Raw genomic sequence first — 8,788 nt, forward strand, 5'->3', positions numbered from 1 at the left:
ATACAGGGAATACACAGTCATGAGCAGATAACAGTTGGTTTTGATGTGACATGGGAATTAGGTGTAAGATAGCAGCCTTTGATTGAGAACTGAGAGTTGCGTGTTCTGAGTTTGTCGATACTTCTGAATTGCATGGCGACAGTGAGGAGGCTACGGCTGGTACTTGGAATGAAGAGTATAGCGTTCTGAGTTGTAGCAACGTGTAGTTCGGAGAGAGCCCCGCGTTTTGGAGGTGACATATTCTTCCTAAACATTGGGCCATCTCCAAACTACACGTTGGTACAACGCAGGACCCTGAATTCCTTATAGACATTGCCATGAAAATATCAAATCAAACGTACTCAGAATGTCTGTGTAAGATATGTAAGTTGCTGTCTGATTCCAGAGGTAATTGTAGATATAAATTGGATAGGAACTGCTGCAGCTTTGGGGGCTGGTGGGGTGATGTTAAGGCATTTTTGTAATTGGTATGTTAGAAGTTTCTTGCCCGCTAATTCCTCAATAATCTGACAAGCCATAGTGAACAGTTTAGGCATTGTATTGATGTAGAATTATGTAAAATGTAAATACAGTTAAAAAATAATTGGATTGGGAGTAAATTCTGAAAATTCTTGTCCTTTTTTAAAACCTATCTTGAATATTTCAGAACACCGAAACATTAAAATTCAGTGGCGTGTTGAAAGAATACATGTTGGTTGTGTTATGGAGGTAAGTAAAAATGCTTTCACTTGGACGCATAAAGAGCTGCAGTCGCATTCCCTGTGGACGTGAACATGGAACTCTCAGAAGGTAAGTTCGCTGCCCCGTCCCTGAGACCCACACATTTTACTGGTTGAATTTGCCTATAAAATTACATGTACAGTGAATTTACAAATATCCTCAGAGCCTGACTGTTTGAAGAGCCCACTTTATTATCAGAATAAACATAGAATAAATCCTTACAAGACCAGTCATGTTACATGACTCAATATGAATGGTTTGTATAAAGCTCAAGACTGGACGTACCAAACTGCTTTAACCTCCACTGAATACAGCAGTTATGACAAGCATTGGATGGCTGATCTGGCATGACAAGCGTTAGCTCAGTTGTAAGGCTTGTATGCTTGAGACCATGGGTTCAAGTCCATGAGGGTTGGGAGTAGAATAAAGTAACCAATCATTATGAAGAGGTGGAGCCAAGTTAATATGCATGAAGTCAATACTTAATGCAAACAAAGCCCTGTACTTTTTGTTTCAGTAACCTTCAACAACCTTCAAGAGCACGGCACTGCCGCATCCCCCAAGCTTTCAGCCTGGGATTTGATAGTTTGGCTGCAGATATAGCTGTATTTCCAAAGAAGGGGATGCAGTGGCCAATCAGCATCAACGGTCAGAGCCAAGTTAAAATACATGAACCTGGTGCTAATTGCAAGAAATGTAAACAACCCCCTGAACTGTCTAAACTTGTTACCTCCAAAATACCTTCAAGAGGACATTTATAGCTACAGGATGACTGAGGAGTGCTGCAGATGAATGTTTATGTGTTAGACAGGATATGAGGATAAACTCTGTTTCCTTGATTCAACATCTGAGCAAGCCAAGTGGTCAATCCTCATTCAAAAACTCATTTAATTTATGCTGAAATATCTGCTGTGGGGAATATCATTTATTCTGTATGTCTCCTGTGAGGCATGAGCTGACTGGTTGACCACAACCAAATTAATCCGAGGGCTAAAGCACCATTTTCTTGTGCACCTCAATCATGAGGTTTTGTACTCTACTTGGTATGGGGTCCGAAGCTTGCTTTCAGTCTAAAGCAGATGAAGGAAGAGGATGAGAACCAACCAATTGGCTTGCAAAAATGGCTAATTGAAGAAATGAAGTTCATCCTCATACCCTGTCTAGGAGATAAATGTTCAACTGTGGCAGTAATGTTTAATCCTCATCAGAAAGTTCACAGCTTTGGCTTGAAATGTGCTCTTGACGGTTTTAGAGGTTGTAAGATCAAAACAATCAGGGTTATATATACATTTCTTGTATCTTCAAAATATTTGCATTTAGCACTACATTCATGTATTTGAACATAGACTTGGCCCCTGATCATTGATGCTTACTGGCTATTGTAACTCATTTTTCGGAAATAAAGCAACAATTGCGGGCAAATGCCCAGAGCTGCAATAACTCGTGTTCTTGAATGTCGTTGAAGGTTATTACATCAGAAAATTACGGGTTCTGTTTACATATCCAGCTGTACCTATAAATAGTGCGGTAAACACAAAGTTCATGTTGTCTTATGTGTCCCCGCCCCTTAATGTTGGTTGGTTGCTCAGTCTACGTCATTGGGGGGGGAGGCGGGTCCGATGATAACACCTCTGCCATCCCCCGAAGGCGTGGTTTCGCTAACTGTTCCCACTGAAGTGGCCCCGCCCCTTAATGCTGATTGGCTACTCATCTGTCATGGTCGTGAAACTGCAGCATGTTCGTGTTCCTGCCGCGGTGCATCGGAAAGTACCGGGTTTTTGTTTACATTTTGCCGCGGTGCATCGGAAAGTACCGGGTTTTTGTTTACATTTTGCCGCGGTGCAACGGAAAGTAGCCGGTGTTAACGAAAAGTTCCGGGGTTTGTTTACATTTCTTGCTGTATGCACAAAATCTGCAAAAGTACTGCCCTGCTTCGGGTTTTCACAAAAACCAATCAGGTTTTCAGAAAAACCTTCCGGGTTTTCCAAATAACCGAAGACCATTAAAACGAAAAAGTACCGGGATTTTTAAATTTGCGATCAATACTGTGCTCCTGAGGTCGTTCAAGGTACCAGGTTTTCCTGATAACCGAAGGCCATCAAACCAAAAGTATCGGGTTTTCCTGCTAACCGAAGATCATTAAAATGTAAAGTACCGGGTGTTTTTAAATTTAATTCCTGATTGCAGAAATTTTGCTTGGCTTCATCCATAGCTTGTCTAGTGTGGTGAAATATGAAAGATAAAAATCTATTGATGGGGTGGGATATTGTGGGTGGTAAAGTGGTGGATCTTGAAGACTTTTCTCATTACCCACAGAAAACTGCCGTCATCCTTATTAGTAGCAACACCAGCAGTAGTAGTACCAGCAGCAGCCGCAGCATTATTGCAAAATACTCGTTCGTATGTCACGTTTCCTTTCTGTTCATATTGGTAACTGACTTACCTGTAGGAATATTTTAATGATACATCAGTCATGGATCAATAGGTTCAGGGAGGGGAGCATACACAGACAGCAATGTGATCTCATAATCCTGTTTTAAAGGAAAAAAGTTGTGACACAAGTTGATAAAATATTCTTGGGCTATCAGCTGTGTCTGGAGATAAGGAGAGATGGTCCGTGTGACATCTGGGATACTTAACCAACCGACACGGCTGAAAGCCAGAGCAGATTTCATCCGCTGTAGCTGCCATGAATGCTTCAGCTCTTGTGTTTAACATGAGGTTTACACTGTAGTTAAAAAGGTAAAGCAGGGTAATTTTATTTCAGATGTACACAGTATTTGTTACATGCCACAGGAAATTGAAAATGTGACTAGCCATACATGAATAGATAGCTTATAGCATTTTTTTTAATGTTATAAGAAACTGGCACTTTTGATATAATATTGTTAGGGACAGAAGTTATGGCTGCCATAGGAATTCTGCGTTCCAGGTATTGATGTGATGCAATGCAAGTATGCTCTGTACGCAGGACACCACTGCAGGTTAAGCAACAAATATTTAAATATGGATTTCAATTAACATTATGAAATTTCCAATTTCACAATGTGGGATATTTCATTGGGATGTGTATCTGTCTTCTCCTGGTGACAGGCATGCTGAAAGTAATGACCCCCCGATTTCTTTTCCATAAGAGCAATTTCACTGAAATAGAAATGGCTACCTTCCTTGAACTTTGTTCCTTATTTTATACAATTACTTCTCAAACAACCACTTCTGCAGTCCAGCCACAGCTGACATATTTCATGTACAGGTATTCATTAATTAATGCATTAGTTGCATTCCCAAAAGGAATCACAGGGGGTGCAATGACATAAATGATATCAGGTAGGCCGAACTTTCTCTTCTCCCCTTGCATTCCTCCTCCACACCTGCACAGCATTCTAATTCCCCCTTCTTCTGACCTCTCTTGATGGGTCAGCAATTAGTTCATACTAAAGCAAGTGTTGCAGGTCTAAATTAATTGACTGCATCAAAATGAAACAAGTTTCCAACTTGCATATACCAAGGAGTACCTGTACTTCTGTAAGAACTACATTTTCGCCACTGTCTTATGGAGGCATCACTTTTCAGCATACCCTTCCATGATGAATGTTGCTAATACCAAAGCCCACCAGTGGACACATCATGATCCAGTCTTATACCCAGTTTTGTCAAGATCTGGTTTGATATCTTCCTTCCACCACTTTTGATTTGCCAAGTGGATGCTTTCCAGCATGTTCCAACAAAAATATTGTATGCATTTGTGTTCAATTCTTTATTGGAGTCCGTCGTAACACAACAACATAACGGTCAAGGTTAAAATTACACAGCTACATGTTTCGGCTTTCTAAAGCCATCATCAGGCAAAACACATGATTACTATATTCAGACACAATTAGTAATCATGTGCTTTGCTGAAACATGTAGCTAGGTAATTTTAACCTTCACCGTTATGTTGTTGCGTTACAATAGACTCCAGTAAAGAATTGTATACAATAACACAACAGGATGCAAGGAAATGAAAAGTATTTGTCTTCCCCCACCTCAGCTACAAGTCCTTGAGGGAACTTTCCTGACAAAACTGGAAAGCTGTATAATCATCAAGTTCCTTGGTGCTGATGTTGTGTGCTATAACACTGTGTTGTAATCTGGCAGGCGGATACCAGGGTTCTTGTGAAACACAGTCTGATAGGTAGATACTAACGTTTTGGTGGAATGTGAGCCTCCATTTAGGATGACTCCAGATATCAACATTTAGGTTATGTAGGTACAGATGTTTGAAGTCACAACATGAAATCAGGTCATCCACAAACAGCAGTTTCATTTGGCTGATGATATGGGATATGATACTGTGTAGGTTGATAGAAGTTTAACGACATTTCAGAGGAACGCAATGCCTTCAGCTTCAATTTTCCATCCTGAAGATGGAGGAACTATGAAGGCAAATCAAAAAGTCTTTGCCCCAATTTTTTTTCAGCCACAATAATTCACATACAGGGAAATCAAAATAAAGGCAGTGTTCTAAGTACCTCTGACTATTTTTCCACATAGTCACCACCCCGGTTGTGGTATTTGTCTGATCGCACCACTAGTTTGGAGATGACGCTGTTGTAGAATTCGGCCGGTTGAGAGAGGAACCACTGGCAGACAGCAGTTTTCGCGTCGTTGGACATGAACCTCTGGCCTGCCAGGAACTTCTTCAGTGGACCGAAAACGTGGTAATCACTGGTGGTTAGGTCTGGACTATATGGTGCATGCTCCATAATCTCCCATCCGAATGACTGCAGTCACGCCCATGGATTCTCGTGGACCTTGTGGTTCTCCTCCATGATGCCAGGCCTCATGTGGCAAACAGGACCACCGCCCGACTGCAGTCATTCAGATGGGAAATTATGGAGCATGCATCATATAGTCCAGACCTCGCCCACAGTGATTACCATGTGTTCGGTCCTCTGAAGAAGTTTCTGGCAGGCCAGAGGTTCATTTCCAATGACACAAAAACCGCTGTCTTGCAGTGGTTCTGCGCTCAACTGGCAAAATTCTACAACACCGGCACCTCCAAACTAGTGGTGCGATGGGACAAAAGCCTGAACCAGGGTGGTGACTATGTGGAAAAAATAGTCAAAGGTACTTAGAACACTGCCTGTATTTTGATTTCCCTGTATGTGTATTATTGTGGCTGAAAAAAAATAGGGGCAAAGACTTTTCGATTTGACCTCATATATTTGTCTGCAGTGTTGGTTAAAACAAATTACATTTCAGAAGACTTCTCCTCAATAATACTGTGGAAAAGTCAAGATGTGATAGAATGTATGTAGTAGAAGTCTACCCTTATGAAGGTGGCAGTATGTTCCTCCAAAATGTTGACGGACTCCTACCCACCTACACAGCGTCACTTCCAACTTCCTCATGATCACTGCCATGAATATCTCAAATCTTGCATGTAACACTGGTGTTTGTAGATGACTGTACTTCCATTTATGAACAAGAAATACTGGCACACCATAAGCATACAGTAATTGTGCTGTACTGATTAAACTGAACTGTGATCAGTGCAGATGAATTACATTACATAATGAAATCAATTCTCAGAGCATTGTTTGAACAAGTCTTCATCACAGTAGTGAGTCTGTTAGGAAATCTGTACAAATTAATAAATGGCAAGTCTACCATTGCAACCATCTAAAGCTATCGGCCTGATGCTTCAGTGGCCCTGCCTGGGCTCCAACTGCACGTAGCCACCTCAAGTTTACAGTGAAACTTTGAGTGCATACAAATATATCACGAAATTTAAGCATTTTTATATCATTTTCCCTAAAGATGATATACATTTAAATACTACACGAAGTAAAACTATTTTATTGTATCTTTCTCAACAGGATACTGACCAATAAAGAAACAAAATCTTCAGTTTCTTTTGATAGGTGTGTCATACCTTTTGTTTGAAAACCATTTACTGAAAAATTAATTACCTATGGTAAGGACAGATAGTAATGACCATCAATTACAATATGCAGACTGCTCTGAGTGAGAATGTTACATACTAAAATCAACTCCACACATAATTCCAACCTTGCAAGTAACCACATTAACTGAACAACATATTCTGCATGCACCTAATGGAGTAGGTGTACATGTTTTAAATTATAATCCCTGTTTCATTAAGAAATACACAAATGTAACAACTTTTGTAATAATGTGATTTCAAGTTAATTTCTATTAACAAAGACTAAAACATACTGAAACTGTCTCAAATAATTAGGTGGCTGGAATATATGTGACTGAGGTTGTCAACTTACAGTTATACATTCCTGATATCAAGAAAAATGTAAGTTTGGGAACACGTGTAGTCTGTCTGTGTACCTTCATAAGCAAAGATTAGTAACACATCAGGATTACAATTCAGACTTCAGATAATGTTCAGCATTGGCTTATATAAACATTTTGGGTTCAAATCATTATCGCCACCTCCAAGAAGATGCCTTAAGATCCGTCTTACACAGTTTCATGACCTGACATTATTGGCCGAGTCTATGTGTCTTTCGAGTTTTTGTATACTTACAGAAGACTCTTGATCATCTGCATGTGGATTAAACACAGGACTTCTATAACCGCATACTCATATAAGATTTGTAACCACTGTCCAGTACAACTGATAAAAGTTGTTTTTAATGTTTCATCCTTTACATGTTTCGGTCAAAACGACCATCTTCAGAAGGATATTATCAACACTTATGGGAACTACTGTTACATGTCATAGGTATATATGTTATATCATTTAACTAATTTTAAGATGCACATTAATTTGTTAAAACATCTAAAATTATTACAAAAGTGTAAGGACAAGAAACCAAATTGGTTCTAGTTTAAAACAAATACTGAACATTATTTTGCAAACAGACTAACTGTAATAATTTTTAGATGTTTTTAACAAATCAATGTACATCTTAATTAGTTAAAAGATATAACATATGTATGTATGACATGTAGCAGTAGTTTCCATATGTGTTGATAATATCTCTCTGAAGATGGTCATTTTGACTGAAACATGTAAAGGATGAAAAATTAAAAACAACTTTTATCAATCACACTGGCCAGTGGTTAAAACCCTTACATACAGTTACTAGTGCGACAGACCAGGATGAACCAAGTTACTTTTATAACCCACTACAAATGTTCCAGTGATATATCAGTGGTGCTTTACAATGATTTGCAGTAGACTGTACATCTTCTGATTCTGTTGCTTGTATAATTTTACAGCTTTTCATACTGGCCTACAACTGAACAAGGGTTTCTTTCTTCCCTTGGAAGGATACATGTCACACTTTTCAGTGACCAACTTGCAGGCTTGAATGCAGCATTGATGGGGGGTGTACAATATTGCTATTGCAATCACGAAAGGCCAAATATAATTACTTCATGACTGATTTAGCTTAGAGGCGGTTCACCTGGTTCAAGTCCTATAAGCAAGCAACTAATCACTAGAAATTTTACTTCTTAGCTTACAGGTGCCAACAGGTTACCTAAGGAAGCAGGAGAACCACTGTACTCATTTGAATGTGACATGAACTCTGTGACCTTCCTTCCAGTACACATAGGCACTGTCGGCAGCTGCAAGCTGTGTCTTATTTAAAAATAGAGATGATATTCCAGGCAGTAAGAAACAATAAAAACATAAGTCCACGCCAAAGTTCAGAGTTGGTGCCAGCATATTTCATGAAGAATTTGCAGTTTTGTTTTTGAGATGGTTGCCCTGAAAAAGAAAGAAATAAAGAAAATGTAGTAATGCTCATGTTAAACTTGAAGATCTCACAAAAACCTCACATGGTGGTTTTCTTTTTGAAAATGAAATTTCATATTCTGCATCAAAAACAGAAATTTTTAGTAAAGCTTCGCAGTACCAAGGAGGAGAGTCTTATTAATCAATCCATTATTAAAATGACATTTTATAGTGGACAGTATACAAATTATAACAAGACAAGTGACATGCTCAGAGAAAAACAAATATTTACTTTGCAGCAGTATAATCACCATATGACATTATCGACATTACTATATGGCTTCCCATCTACTCAGCCTTTAAGTT

The 8,788-nt window shown here is 39.1% G+C and overlaps 1 long non-coding RNA gene across 1 annotated transcript in view; it reads right to left on the minus strand.

The window, feature by feature from the left end:
• Positions 1–6,213: 6,213 nt before the first annotated feature.
• The window catches only part of LOC111870155, an 8,179-nt gene continuing 5,604 nt past the window's right edge, over positions 6,214–8,788 (minus strand). Inside the window, exon 5 of the long non-coding RNA XR_002843803.2 lies at positions 6,214–8,455. This is a non-coding gene — a long non-coding RNA (uncharacterized LOC111870155). The remainder of the gene's footprint in view (positions 8,456–8,788) is intronic.

This window comes from Cryptotermes secundus, unplaced genomic scaffold (assembly GCF_002891405.2).
Source record: "Cryptotermes secundus unplaced genomic scaffold, Csec_1.0 scaffold634, whole genome shotgun sequence".
Taxonomy (NCBI): domain Eukaryota; kingdom Metazoa; phylum Arthropoda; class Insecta; order Blattodea; family Kalotermitidae; genus Cryptotermes; species Cryptotermes secundus.